Source organism: Miscanthus floridulus, chromosome 4 (assembly GCF_019320115.1).
Source record: "Miscanthus floridulus cultivar M001 chromosome 4, ASM1932011v1, whole genome shotgun sequence".
Taxonomy (NCBI): domain Eukaryota; kingdom Viridiplantae; phylum Streptophyta; class Magnoliopsida; order Poales; family Poaceae; genus Miscanthus; species Miscanthus floridulus.
Genome location: NC_089583.1, coordinates 4204397 through 4220007, shown reverse-complemented (window position 1 = coordinate 4220007; position 15611 = coordinate 4204397). Strand labels below are relative to the sequence as shown.

Here is a 15611-nt window from a genome sequence, read left to right as displayed (position 1 = left end):
CATGAAGATCTAGCCGGGCTACGGGAGGGACGAAGAGCCTGCGGAAAATACCATCTTGTTCAACATGAAAACAACACACACACCCCTACCTAGCGTGCCAACTGTCGATAGAATATCGTCGGTAGTCCTCCGAGGGGTATCCCACGAAGGTAGATTGATCGGCAGAGATGCGTGTAATCGAGAACAAGAAGACAACAGAGACACACAAGTTAGATAGGTTTAGGCCGTCAGTATGACGTAATACCCTACTCATGTGGTCTATTGGATTTGTATTGGCTATCATATGATATTGCGTGAGTTTGGAGGGGGTCCCTGCCTGCCTTATATAGTCCGGGGGATAGGGTTACAAGTCGATTGGATCTGGGAGATAACCAGAAAGTAATAATAGATTATAGGAATCATGGGATCATATGTATCCTAACAGATCTCATAGTATCTTTAGGATATCTTCCTAGTGTCTTATGGGAGGCGTCGAGTAGTGTCGAGCCCTACAAGGCTTTGTCTTGTGAGCTGGGCCGCCCCAAGGGGCGCAGCCCATGTGGTCTGCTGTGGGTATCCAAAGTCGTACCCCCCATAGGCTTCGAAGCCCGATCCAGGATAAACCCCTTTAGTGTCTTGAGTGTTAACCACCGAAGTCTCACGCATCGACCATGAACTGTTCTCTAATCACTAGCCATGGTTATGAATCCACAACAACAAGGCTGCCAAACATGGCAAAGGTGTTATCTGGGAAACAAGAGAGAAACATGAAACATAAAGCAGTACAATGGAAGTACACATTTGCAAAGGATCCATACCATTTCCATGTTGTCAAAAGTCATGCATGGCAGTAAAATACATACCACAATGAAATTAAAGGTTCCATTTTTAGGAAAAAGAAACTACAGATTCTCTGTCTAGCACATTAAAATAATTTGGACATGTGTTTTAGTTTTGTAGCGCACACAACACCTTGATCATGTCCTTCTGCAGGTAGAATTCCATGCATATTTCTGGCCTAGAGAAGCTTTGGAAAACCTAACACAACTCCTTGGCCATGTTTTCAGATATTGAAGAACTGAAAGTTAATTTCATCCATTTTAGAGCCTTCGCCCAATTGAATACTTGTTTCACAAAACTTACTTCATATTGAGATCCTCTCAACCCAATTATTTCTACTAGTTGGAGGTGATTCAACAGGAGTTCCTCTGTTTTCCACTTTTCTTACACATCACAAATGCAACCTAGTGGACAAGCAGTTTGTACCTAAAACGAGGACCACATTAATTTGGTAAGGCTAACTGATAAGGAGTTTTTCTAATCGCTTTGAATATGCTTTCAAAGGCATCTTCAACATTCACAAAAAGGATTCCATATAGACGTTAGCCTGAATTCTGAAGTTGTCAAATTGCAGTCATATGATTGTTATGAGCTCGTAGAATGTGGTATAGGGAACATGATGTTATAAATTTCCAAACATCTTTTAGCATTATGTTATGAATATCACATATCCAATAAGATTTTCAATTAATCTTATAGAATAAATTATCTAATAGAGCTATGGAAACTTTGAAGGATCATGGACCCAAGGCTTACTATACAGTGTTACTATTCCTAACTCCTAGTTGATCAAGCCTCCCATGCAACAACTCAGTCAATTTACTACAATTTTATTCTAAAGAGGGTGACAGTCATAAAAAATTAACATATAGTTGCAACCCAAATGGTGTTTATTAGAGCATTACCATGCTTCTGTATTTCTATATATGCGAAGAAGAGTTACATATATATAGAGAAAGGCTAAGCTAGAGAGTTAAGAGGGGGAAGTCCTTAGAAACACACATGGAGAGTCCCTTAGCAGCATGCTGGGTAGAATCCCAGGAGGCACCAGATGCATAGTAATAGCTGGTATTAATCATGCTACCCGATTGCAAAACTCGTTGAGACAGATGTGGGGAGGCCCTTTAGTGAAGATGTCTTCAAACTAAGATGTTGTCGAAATGTAGTACACGAACATCACTAATAACAACTTGTTCATGAACCAAGTGGAGATCAATCTCTACATACTTTGCATGCTGATGTTGAACCCGATGGGTCTATAAGTAGAGGGCAATGACATTGTCAGGCGAGAGTACTTTGTGGCAGGGGAGCATGTAGTTCCTATAGGAGTTAGCAAAACTAGCATGCTTCAACAATGTTATTGGCCACTGGCCAGTACTCAACTTCAGCACTCAAACGAGAAACTGTTTGTTGTCATTTGGACAACCAAGAGATCAAACTAGCACCAAGGAACATGGTGTAGCAAGATGTTGATCGGTGTGTTTGGGCTACCATCCTAGTGAACATCCATGTAGACCACTAGCTCAGGTTGTGGTGCAGAGTGCCATAGAGGTAGTGTAAGATACGCTTAAGAGCAGTCAAATGAGGGTGTTGAGGGGTGCCTAGTACACCTACTGCTGTGGGTGTGCTAGTGATGGGACTACAAGCATCATGGGATGAAATCCCTATAATAGAGGGGCACTATAGGGGTTGGGCATCGACATGGAAGTCTGCTGGGAAGCAAGTGTCGCGTGGTCAGAACCGCGGCAAGCATTGCTGTTCGAGTTGGTGTTAGAGTATGTGTCTCCGGTGGCTCGGGTGGACTCAAGAACACAAGAATCACAGAGAGAACGCAACGGTTTATCCTGGTTCGGGCCGATCGATGCCCTATGTCCAATGACTGATGATCCTTATACTCAAGATCACCCAAAATCGGGGGTTATAATAGAGTGTACAAGAGGAAGAGAGAGATTTGGTAGAGAGTTAGCTCGGTGCTAATCCTAAGGTTACCTCACTGCCGATGGAGTCTTCCCCTCGTTAGAGAGGAGGAAGACAACGGGTGCGGTGGAAGAGTTCTCAGTGCCCCTCTCTCGGTTGCTCTGCTCTTAGTGCTGAGCAGGAGCGGATTGATGAGGAATGGAATGATCTATCTGGGATTGTCCTCCCCCTCAAGCATCCCACCTTACCCCTTATATATCGAGATAGGTCGGGTACATGGCGGTTTGGAGGGTTGAGCCTATGGTCTAGATGTGCTGGAGTCCAAAAGGGTCCTACAGTGGCGCTTTGTGGACTGTGGTGATGTCATGGAGCCAAAGAAGCCTTGGGTGTCATCCGGTTGGCTTGTTCTGATACACTGAGTGTTAGGTTGTGTTGGCTTGGACCGGCCTCCCCTAGGGTTCACCTTCTAGAGTCTTCTTGGTGGTGAGGGAGGTCAGCTCGAGAGGCTAACATGTGGGCTCAGAAGCCCCCAAGCCCCAAAGGCCTAGGAGAGCTTGTCTTCTTGTGTCACGCCCTATGCGTGACCTTGTCGGGGTAGCGGCCAGCAAGGCCTCACCCAAAGTGCTACACTGTGGAGCCCCCAGACTCGATAGCTCAGGGCATGTCTTCTTCTGCCTGAGCCTTAGCTAGCATCGTAGGTCGAGCAAGAGCTGAGGGCCAGGCTCAGATTTCCTATCGATCAGGAGCCTGGGGCTCGGGCTAGCCCTAGAGCCCTGAGCAGAGGCCTTGGCGTGCTCAAGCTCGGGCAAGTTCCTTAGTATGAGGGTATGTGTGAGCGTACCTGATGGGTATAGCCCCCAAGCCCCCTGGTAATCCTGGAGGGATCGGCTAGGGGTCTCTTCGGTCAGAAACCTTAGACCTCGAGGCTTAACATACCCATATGTTAGGATCTCATTAGGAGCCCCTGAGCCCTTCATGGCCACACTTCTTCATGATGGCGATGGGGGCTGAAGATCTTCCGGTGATCGAACTAGCCATGGCGAGGATAGCTTTCGCTAATGAGATCGTGATGCCCTATGTGGGTCCTTTCCCCAATGTGATGGGGGTGCTTGGCTATCAAGGCCGGGCGGTAGTGATGTTGACCCTTCTTTTGATCCTATGTCGCGTAGGTCTGTGGTTCGAGTGAGGGTTTAGTGAACTCGTCTGGAAGTTACTAACTTTAGGCCTTGGGGCACCCTTCTTTTTGGTTAAGTGCCTACCATGGGTTGGGTGATAGAGAGCATCTAGGCTCTGACTCAGGGCCACATGATCACCCAATGCGCCATGCCCTTCAAGGGGCTTTGGTAGTAGGCCCCCATCCTCTCAGGTTGGTCTTCTTGGGCTGACCTTCTACGGCCATAGGTCAGTGTGCGGGGAGCGTGTCGAGCTCAGGTGAGGGTCCCTTGTTGGGCCCACTACTCAGCGGCTCCTGACTCAACTCTGGAGAGTTTGTTGATTTTTGAGGGTGCGCCGCCCGGGCGCCCGAGGGTCAGGTTGCTCTGTCTAGGGAGCAAACGTAGCCCCCGAGGCCATCATGCGGCCTCCTTGCTAGCAGGTGTGGTGGCTTCTAGGCATGTCTCATTTGTGGATGCTCTGTGCAAGTGGTTGATGGCACCTAGCGTGCCACGCCTGGCAGAGGAGTTATGGCGTGCACTCTCTCGTCGTCCCACCTCATTTGGGAGATGGGACGTCGGGCCATGTGGTGTAGATTTGGCAGGGGAGGTGTCATGGCACTTGGTGTGCACGGATATAGGACATTGATAGTAGCCGGTGGGCCTAAGGGAGTCAGATCCCCTCAAGTCCCATGAGGAGGCATGCGCGGAGTGGGCGGTGCGCATGGTGGAAAGTGGAGCGGAGATTTGACTCGTTGTCAGCATTGTCCTGGCTCTGCATTTACTGTGTGGCCTCCATCACGAAACCACACTAGGGCACATTGCGAGTATTGAAGGGACACCTGGCTGGATCCCTGGAGCCTCTTTTACTAGTCGATGGCTGATCGGAGGGCCTAGAGTCACTCATCGCACATTGACTGGGGCTATAAAAGGGGAGTCCCGTGGACACGACGCCTTCTATCCCTCCTCCGGTTTGTTCCCTTCTTCCTCTCAGATCTAACTCTTGGTGGCCATGGCTATGATGAAGTGCGATGCCTCTCTCTGAGTGAGCCTTGCTTCCCCCTCCCTAGTCATCCAAGTCATCCCTTGCGAGAGTGGAAGGATTCTAGTGAGGCCCTAGCCGTGACTCGAAGTTGAGGCGGTCATAGGGCTAGGGCCCTTCACGGTGGTGCTGACATGCGTGTGCTAGGAGGGGGTTGGCCAGGGCTGTACTGCCCTCTTGACATGCTCCTACGACCCTGTTGGCGGGAGCGGCGAAGGCAGGCATGTGGGCACGATAGGGCAACGCCTACAGGCTTCTGGGCGCTTGTGAGGCTTGGGGGTGCCCGAGTCTCATATCGCCACTCATGAGCCCCTAACCATCTGCCCAAGCTCATCATTGGGCTAGACGTTGCACTCTTCGAAGGGCTCGGGCAGCTGAGGTCAGGTCAATCTCCAAGCCGTAGCTGGTAGATCTCTGCCTCTTCTGAGTGCACTCCGACCCTCCCTGCCAGTGGCATGCTTTGCTCTTGGCTTGGATTTTTGACCTCCTCCTTTGGCTAGTGTGCTGACCTTGAGAGGGGGCACATGCAAGGCATGTCGCCGATGGGCCTTTGTTGACGCCTAGCCGCGGAACTAGTACTCTACAAATCTACCTATTTTTGCCGCCATATATTGTAATCGGGTCATTCCTAATTAATGAAATGAAATTACTTTTGTTTGTAATCTCATTGCTCACAAGTCGTGCTTGGAGATTTAGGTCCCTCATTGGGATGGGCTATTACGATAATAGCCTCGGTAGCCAAGATTGCCGCACCGGTGCTGCTAGTGGGAGAGTCCATGAGAACCCTAGGTTTACAGTCGTTCTATGCCCTGGTCATATCCCCCAGAGGAGAGATCATCGGTTTCTTGACCAAGCCACTAGTATAGTTCCCAAGCCCGTATATCGGTGCTCGGGGGCTCGCTGCCTCCCTTGTTGGGTCACCACGAGCAGTTCGAGGTCGGTACTCAGACATTGTTTGAAGGTTGGCCGGTTTCACTTCTAAGCGCCCGGCTAAGGCCTTTGGTGCCCGTCCTTGAACGTCCCTCGCACCTTTGGATGCTTTGGGCGGCCTTGGAACCCTCGGCAATGCCCCTCCTAGGAGTCCCATACCATCGTGCGGCTAGGAAACATGATCCGATGAGGGATCGAGAACTAGAGAGATAGCTGCAAATGAACAAAATAGACATAGGAGAAGGGAAAGAGGACATAGCTAGTAACTTTGCGGTTGGGACCGTTCCATTAGTGTTTTTGCTAATCTCTTACTAGGTCCTCCTGTTATGTCCATCCCATCCTTGCCTCACTTGGGGGTCTTTCAGTGCAGTTCTCCTTCAAAGGGAGCAACAGGTGGTTAGCTTAGTCAATCCTTTGGTGGAGTTGAGCCACTAGCAAAGACAAGCAAAGCAAGAAGGTCAGGAGGATGCGACTTATCTTGGTTTTTGTTGTTGGAGAGGTAGGTCGGCAAAGGAGTTTGGCAGTTTGGTACAGGCTCGGGAGGCGGTGCTTCTAGGCAGATGGCTCGGCGGTGGCCTTCCCTCATGGGGAAAGGTTGGAACTCACCTCGATTGGGTCAACCCCTTCTAAGGGGCCGAGCACCTAGATGGAGGGGCCAGCCGAGCCATCACTACCTCCAAGAACCTTGGTCACCTCGCCGATGCTCGGTTGGTTGAGCACCGCCGCTACCTTGGCTGCTTCCTTTGCTGGTGCCCTTCTCATGTTGCGGCCAGGGCTATCGGGAGCACATGGGGCGATCAGTGTAGCCACTTAGGCAATGCAGTCTGGCTCGCAGTAGTAGGCTTGCTCGTAGCTACCCTCACCGGTGATGACCCCCTTGTGGCTGGGCATCTTCAGCTTTGGATAGGTGTAGTTAGGGATAGCCACGAACTTGGCGAAGCATGGCTAGCCTAGGAGAGCTTGGTAGATGCTGGGAAAGTCAACCACCTCGAAGGTGAGTGGCTCCTTGTAGAAGTTGACCAGCTAGCTGATGGTGACGCTGAGCTAGATGTGCTCGAGGGGCACGGCTTCCTTCCCTAGGACGATCTCGTAGAATGGTGCCTTGCTGGGGTGTAGGCTGCTCCATGAGATGCCCAACCTATCACGGTGATGGCGTAGAGTATGTTGAGGCCATTGCCTTCGTCCATCAGCACCTTGGTAAGGCGCATGGTGTCCACGATTAGGCTGACCATGAGCGTGTAGCATCCTGGGTGAGGAACACGATCGGGGTTATCCCCCTAGTCGAAGGTGATGGCCGTCTAGGACCATCGGAGCCACGTTGGAGTGCTGAGGGTGTGAATGGTGTTCACCTCCCGCTCTGTGATGTGTCGCTACTGGTAGGATTCATACGCCTAGGAGCCCCCGAAGAACTTGGCGTCGTCCTCTGGGGTGGCATCCGCTAGCTCGCTGGACTTTGGGGTTGGCCTCAAGGCCTTGCCCTACTAGCTGAGGGTGCCATGGATGTAGCCCCTGATGGTGGCATGGTCCTTGAGGAGATGCTTTGCCTACCCTCCATGGAATGGGCAGGGAGCTACAAGCGCCTTCTCGAAGTGCTCAGAGCACGTAGCGCCCCCACGGGGCTGAGGCCTGGCGGCGCGGTCGACTGCGACCACCATCTTCTTCCTATGGTGCTTTTGATCCTCGTTACTCTTGCCACAGTGATGATAGGATGAAGTAAGGTCGTCGCTGTTGTCCCCACCGCTGAGGTGTCCGGCGGCCTTGGCCTTGCCGCTGAAGTTGGCCTAGATGGCATCCTTGCTAGTGGCGTTGTCCAGGAGCTCCTGCATCATGCAAGGGTCTCACGACCGAGCATCTGCACGAGCGCTTCATAGGTCATGCCATAGATGAAGGCATTGATCACGTCGGCGTCGGTGATATTGGGGAGCTCATTGCGCTTCTTGGAGAAGCGCTGGATGTGCTCTCGGAGGATCTCATCAGCCCTCTACCTATAGTTATAGAGGTCCCATGAGTTCCCAAACTGAGTCTATGTACCCTAGAAGTGACCGACGAAGACTGAGCGGCGATCGCCCTAGCAGCGGATGTTGCCGGGCTCGAGCTATTCGAGCCAAGCTCTGGTCGAGCTCGATAGAAGCAATGGAAGGTACTGGACGGCAAAGTCATCATCTGAGCCCCGGCCTTCATGGTGAGGCAGTAGTCCTCGAGCCAATGGTCCAAGTTGGTCTTGTCATCGTACTTGGAGATGTGCGTCGGTGGCCAAAACCTCCTAGGGTAGGGGGACGCTCAGATCGCTGGCCCGAACGCCTAGGGGTCAAGTGATCTGGGGTAGCACCACCTATACCTCGCTCTAGGGTGCAGGACTATGCCTGAGTGTGGCACTAGGCCTCGATGGTGTCGTGGATGTCATAGCTGTCACCGACTCGGTGGTGCGCGGGGGGACACCATGGGGAAAGCTCATGCCTTTGCTCCTATTGAGGCTTGGCGCCCCTAGTCCGCAGATGGTCAGAGCTGCTACCGGAGGAGTCACCACTGCACCTGCCTATCGGCAGGGCGTGGGTGTCGAGGCGATCCCCATTGGTGGTAGTCATCAGTTGGGATGGCCTGGTACGAAGCTGAGAGGTAGAGCTCTTGGCCTACTGCTCGAGGGCGACGTGGAGAAGCCGCCTTGCCTCATGCAGCCGCTCTTTGGACTTTAGGTCTGGCGTGTTGGAAATGTCCTCTAGCTAGCAGGTGGTGGCCACCATGTTGTTGCCCACTCAGGGGAAGTGCAGGGTGCTAGGAGCCCCTGTGCGGGCGTCATCGTCGTTGCCAGGAGGTTGCGTGTCTTGTTGCCGCGCAAAGTCCTACCTTTGGCACTCGAGCTCTGCCTCGACGGCCTCTAGGTCCATCTATAGAGCTTGCAGGCAAGCGGCCTTCGGTCAAAGGTAGTTCACGTGGCTACAGGAACTCTAGTCTGGTGACATGACCTTAGGTGCCTCCTCGATGGGAACCTCATCGTCGATGTGATAGCACATGTGCAGCAGGGCGTAGCAGTCGATGTCGTCGGAGTCGTACTCCGGGCCGTTGCTTGTGAGGATCTCGAGGAAGGTGCACAGCAAGGTGACGTCAAGCCCCATGGCACCAGAGAGGATGGTGATCTGTGGCGCCTCATGGCTGATGAGGTGCTCCAGCTCTAGCTAGAAGGACGCTGTCGTATTCTAAATCCCAAAAGGCAGGTCCGGGAGGTAGTACCAGAAGCGGTCAAGCGGTGGGAGCACCTCACCGGTGGCGATCTGGTGGTGGACGTTGGCTAGCATGTAGAATATCTAGCAGTGGTCCGACACGGTGGGGTGCGGACCTAGATTGCACTGGATCTGCTGGGCCAGGACCTCAAGATCTGCTCCTAGGAGGCCTAGTAGAGGGGGCGGCGCTAGGAGCTCATTGCCCGCCAGCGCAGCCCCGTTGAGCGAACGAAACTCCCAAAGTTGAGGACTTGGCCCAGAGCGAAGGCGCCAGCTACGATGAGAACTCGTTAGGGAAGCAGACACCGTTGTCTAGGGTAGTGCCGCTTGCTTTGGTGAGAAGGTGGGTGGCTTTGGCCACTGTAGAGCATGAATCACACTTGACGCTTTCCCCTACCTAGCGCGCCAGCTATCATGGGGTCAGAACCGTGGCAAGCATTGTTGTTCGAGTCGGTGTCAGAGTACATGTCTCTGGTGGCTCGGGTGGACTCAAGAACACAAGAAATATAGAGAGGATGCAACGGTTTATCCTAGTTCAGGCTGATTGATGCCCTACATCTAGCAGCTAATGATCCTTATACTCAAGAGCACCCAAAATCGAGGGGTTACAACAGAGTGTATAGTAGAAAGAAAGAGATTTGGTAGGGGGATAGCTCGGTGCTAATTCTGAGGTTGCGTCGCCGCCAGTGGAGTCTTCCTCTCGTCAGAGGAGGAAGATGACGGGTGCAGTGGAGGAGCTCTCGGTGCCCCTCTCTAAGTTGCTCTGCTCTCGGTGTTGAGCAGGAGCTAATTGATGAGGAATGGAATGATCTGTCTAGGATCGTCCTCCCCTCTAGGATCCCACCTTACCCCTTATATATCAAGATAGGTTGGGTACATGGCGGTTTGGGGGGTTGAGTCTATGGTCAACATGCGCTGGAGTCCAGGATGGTCTTGCAGCGACGCTCTATGGACCGTGGCAATCCTGTGGAGCCGAAGAAGCTTTGGGCGTCGTTCGGCTAGCCTGTTCTGACACACTGAGTGTCAGGCTGTGTCGGCTTGGACTAGCCTCCCCCAGGGCACAGCTTCTAGAGTCTTCTTGGTGGTGAGGGAGGTCGGCTCGAGGGGCTAACATGTGGGCCCGGAAGCCCTCGAGCCCCTAGAGGCCGAGGAGAGCTTGTCTTCTTATGTCACACCCCGTGCATGACCCTATCTGGGAGCGGCCAGCAAGGCCATGCCCAAAGTGTTATGTCATGGAGCCCTCGAGCCTCGATGGCTCGGGACGTGTCTTCTTGTGCCCAGGCCTTGGCTGGCATCGTAGGCCGGGCAGGAGCCGAGGGTCGGGCTCATGTTTCCCGTCTATCGGGAGCCTAGGGCTTAGGCTAGCCCCTGAGCCCTGACTAGAGGCCTTGGCGTGCTCAGGCTCGGGCAAGTTCCTTAGTATGAGGGTGCGCGCAAGCGTACCAGATGGGTACAGCCCCCGAGCCCCTAGGCGATCCTAGAGGGATTGGTCAGGTGGTCTCTTCGGTCGGGAACCATAGACCCCGAGGCTTAACATACCCATATGTTAGGATCTCGTCCGTAGGGTACCTAGAGCACCCATCCTGAGGTATCGGTGAGGTGCCCCGATGTTGTTATTGTTACAAGTTGCGAGTGGCAGAGCTAGGCTAGAGCCAAGACACATGCTGATGGACCCTAACTTGGGGTTGTCAGAAGACGGCCAAGGGGCACCACTCTTGCCTCCATTACCACGCCGACGACAGCAAAGATCACCTTCATTGTCGCTGGTTCCTGCACTGCTATTGCCATGGGTGCTAGCAACAGTGTTAGTGAGACAGTTGGGGATGCCTTATGTAGAGGAAGAGCCATTGACGGGTAGTCGCTGAGACACGTTGGGGGTGTCAGTCTTCTTCTCTGTGGTGAGTATAGCAGTTGGCAGCTGGGATGTGGGAGGATCCAGAGTTTGATGAGTGCACTTCAGGAGGGCCTACATGTGGTCATACTTCGCATTTAGACCCTAGAGGATATTGAGTACAACGATGCGGTCATGGATAGCCTCACCAAGGTCACCCAAGGGCGTCAGCCATCCCTTCATTTTATAGACATGTCACCTTGGATAACAACGAAACACAGTGTCAAGTTGCAGAGCGTGAGTCTCATGATGTCCCAAGAACTACTACAAGATGCCGAGCCATGTGTTGGGCTCTGTGCCGCCTTGTTCACGAATGTTGTCCTAGAGGTCGACGGTGACCATGCCGGGGTGAAGGACATCAGAGAGGACTTGACAGCAAGAGCATAGCACTCAAGGGTGAGCAAGATAAGGCCACACCACCAATTTATTGGGAGGATATAGGGTCGAGGACTACCAGCACTAGAGAACGGATGTTTTCCACACTCGCAGTCAGGGCCTAGTGGTGAGTGATGGTGGTAGCTTTGTAGTTGGGGTGGACATCATTGTCCTCATCGATGTTGTTAACAGAGTCATTGCCATCTATATGAGGCAGGGCAGCATAAGCTCGAGCAGCGACATCTTCATGCTCGAGAGCCTTGGTGGCTGCGCGTTCGTCATCAAGAGTAGCAAGGGCCGCGCGAACAAGGTCCTAGATGGCAGCGGCTGCATGGGTGCCAACCGCAGTGGCATCCTCCAGGTTGGCCTGCCTTGGCTACGACGACAGCAGCAGCCATGCGCTCGTGAGTAGCGGCAGCCATGCATTCGCTGGCGACATCTTGCTCATGCTCGGCATGCACAATAGCTGCGGTAGCGGTAGAGTGAGATAGGGGGCTCATGACCGTGGAGGAGAAACGATGGACTTCACTCGCGATTCTGGAAGGAGATCATAGGATCTTGGAAGTATCTTGATACCATATTAGAGCATTAACATGCTTCTGTATTTATTTATATGTGAAGAGTTCAGTTATGGATATATAGAGAAAGCCTAAGCTAGAGAGTTAGGAGGTGGAAGCCCTAGGCAACACACCTGGAGAGTCCCTAGGCAGCAAGCTGGGTAGAATCCCATGAGGCAGCCGATACATAGTAATAACATGTATTAATGTTACCAATAGCATTCAGAACTGAATACAAAGTGGAACAAATATTATAAACATGGAACCACGAATGCCTTGGGACACAAGCAGATCAGGCTCGCACCCGCACATGCAGCTACGCACTGACCCAAGCACCCATTCACCCACACCCACACACATATATATTGAACACCAAACTAGCACAAAGTTTTAGTGTCAAACCAACAACTAGAATGAGGGAACTCAACTCAAAGATCAAGACAAATCTACAAATGCAAATATGTTGCTTTTTGTCACTTCCTACTTATTTGAATAAACAAATGCATCTTTACCTCCAAGTCGCGATTTGTGTAGAACTCAAGTGACAATCTTCTTAAACCGGAACACATCCTAAGCACATTGAATAAACTGGCTCCAAAAGCATGTCCTTCATTTAATATATCCAGGTGCAAGAACATAATCTGAGGGAGCACTGTTATGTCTCCCAACAAGTATTGATAGTCATCTACGTCCTGTGAATACATAAGAAGTTACCAGAAAAAATAAAGATCATACGGGACATCCCATTTTCAAATAGCTGACTAGCACACACAAAAAAATTGTTATAACCTGACATGTTTGCATTATAGTTCTTAAGCAAAGCTAGTCATTTACACATCTAGTTTAAATATGCTAAAAAGCTATACAGGATGATTTAGTTATGATGTCACATCCCATCTGTAAAACATGAGATAAGATACATACTGTCAACTGAAAACTATACTTATTTAGGTTTTAACCACTCAATTCACTCAGCACCACTACTGAGAGTTCATGAACCCTTGAAATAACTAGAACACTAATTGCATCAGACTGTCCCTCACCACCTCATGTACATCACAGTTTCGAATGTTCTGGAATGTCTATATTACTAGGACAATTCTTTCTAGCACCACAGGTTGCATTGGTATAATTCCGAAACTCTGCGCTCACATTATTAGTTACTTGTTTTGATGTTAGGCACAACACCTCTTCAACTCTAATTCTAAGTAAAATTTATCACAATAATAGCTAGCATTACCCAATATTGTAACTCCGGAATTCCACAACAGAAGGATGTTCACTCACCGGCTGATTGATGAGGATGAGATTAAGACTGCGAAGAACCTTGAATCGCTGCAAAAATCTTAGACATTGATTCTGCTCTCTTTGGAGTTGTGGCCCATATAACCAGAAAAGTTTGGTCCTCAGGAGTTGGAGTTGTCCTAAATTGCCAAGATGGACAGATTCTGGATCATACGCATCTGCCCACGCCAGGGACACTATCTGGGGCGCTGAGATGTTAGCAACCGGTTTCCTCTGATCATCATCAAGAAGGCTGTATGCCACGCCTAACTTCTTGAGATTCGGCGCGACAATTGTGAGCTCCTGCAAGCTCCTACGAAGGTGGAACAGCTTTATTTTTAGGATAGACTTGGAGTGGATCGAGAGACTGTCCAGCCCGTGGGATTCGAAGACGCTGAGCTTCTGCAAGCACGGGCACCGTGCCTCGGAGACAGCGTCACCGAGGTTGCACGGGCTGTGGAATCGGACGCGGCTCAGGGAGAGGTTGGTGAGCTTGTCGAAGACGCCCTGGGGAGGGAAGGTGAGGCCATGATACCGTAGCTTGAGCTGAATCTTGGTGGCTTTCTCGAAGCAGGGCAGCTCAACGAGGCCTCTCTCCCCGGCCTCCTCCACCTCTTCCTCCTCCTGCTCGTCCTCCTCGTCGTCAGTGGTGCTCCTCGGAAACACGTTGCGGTAGAAAAGGTCACCGACCAGGCGGCGCGCGGTGGCGGGAAGCCAGGCCGCCACGGAATCAGGGGTGGCTTCTTTGGTGTTGACGGAGATGCGGCGGAGCACCGGGGCGTCGTCAGGGGCGTCGAGCACGTCGCGGATGCGGTTGCCGTCAGGGGCGAGGTTGAAGCGTACCTCGGGGAGGTTGCGCCAGAGCCTTTTCCAACGGCAGGCGAGCACGCTGGTCCGCGCGGCCTCGGTGGTGTCGAGGAGCACGAGGATGCGGAGGAGGAGGTCGTCGTGGAGCGCGCTGAGGCGGTCCTCGCCGCCGTCTGGGGGCTTCGCACGCTTAGCGGCGATCTGGCCGCCGCTTAGCTCCATGGAAATGGCGGGGGGTTTCGATTCAGCCTCGGCGGCGATCTGGACTGGACTCTGGAGTACTGCACACCGCTCGGATTTGGGAAGGATTACGGATTTGGGGGAGATGTGTTTTGCGCTCACGTGAAAAGAACGGCAGAATACACACGAAGTACGTACCTGTTTGTAAATTTTCCTTCTCTCGGGTCCTTTGTTACGTATTATGATTTACTCATCTCTAAAAAAATGAAATTCTCATTTTTCTATGAGCCAAATAATTTTAATTTTTACCAGATGAATAAAACAATACTAACACCAATGATACCGAATAAACATTACTAGATTAATCATATAATATATTTTTATATTAAATATATTTGGAGACATCAATATTCATACTATTTTATATAAACTTGGTCAAACTTAAGAAATGACGTGTTCTAAACTTAGAATCAAATTATTTTTATGATTTGCTCCATATTTTTGAAAAGAATGCATTCTTACTTTTTATGAGCTAAATAATTTTTAAGTTTTAACCAAATATATAAAAAAATACTACTATGATATCATATAAATACTATTAGATTGTGCAGAATATATTTTCACAATAAATCTATTTGGAGACCTAGATGCTGATAATATTTTATGAGAAAATTTTATATAAACTTGGTCAAACGTATAGATGCAGGGAGTATGATACATAAAACTAACCACTGTGATTCTTGATTGGATATGCTAATTTTCTGTAATAAGTTAAAAATGCTATGTTTGGTTTTGAAATCCTTTCACAAGTGCGACGCATGAGACAAATGTATGGTTGCTTTTTCTAAATTGGACCAAAAGCTATTCTTGTGCCCATGAATAACTAAATGGGAAAATATTCAATGCACACCATATCTTTTGCTGAACCGTGAAAAGCTCATAAAAACCAAACCTAGGAGTTTTAGAAAAGAAACTATGCAAATTCATAGTGTATCTATAGATGTACATTGCCACAAAAGTTTACATTCAAAATCATTTTGTAAAATTCTTATGGAAGTAACACATTTAAGGTGTATAAGCACTAGAAGACAAAGTTTTGGGAATTTATCTTCTAAAGCATATGCACCTAAAAACGTTTTATTTTCGTATGGACTTTTATAGATTGAGTTTGAATAATAAACTTGGTCACAATGTGTATCTATAGAGTAACTATGGATGTGCATCGTTTCAATTTTTTAAAAACTTCTAAGTATGTTTTTCTAAATGGTTTTCACGATTTCACCAAAGACAGTTTGCGGTGAATTGGCTCAATAGTTGTGAGCAATTCTTCTAGGCCAACGCACTTTAGCCTTAGATCGCGTCTGGCTCGCGTCGTACCACCTCATAAGCGCCGCCCGCACCTAGTACTACGTGCCAGAGAAGGATGTCGGCATGCCGACC

At 50.2% G+C, this 15611-nt stretch overlaps 1 pseudogene; it reads right to left on the bottom strand.

The window, feature by feature from the left end:
* Nucleotides 1-679: 679 nt before the first annotated feature.
* Nucleotides 680-14213, bottom strand: LOC136547926 (putative F-box/FBD/LRR-repeat protein At4g03220; annotated as a pseudogene).
* Nucleotides 14214-15611: the final 1398 nt, after the last annotated feature.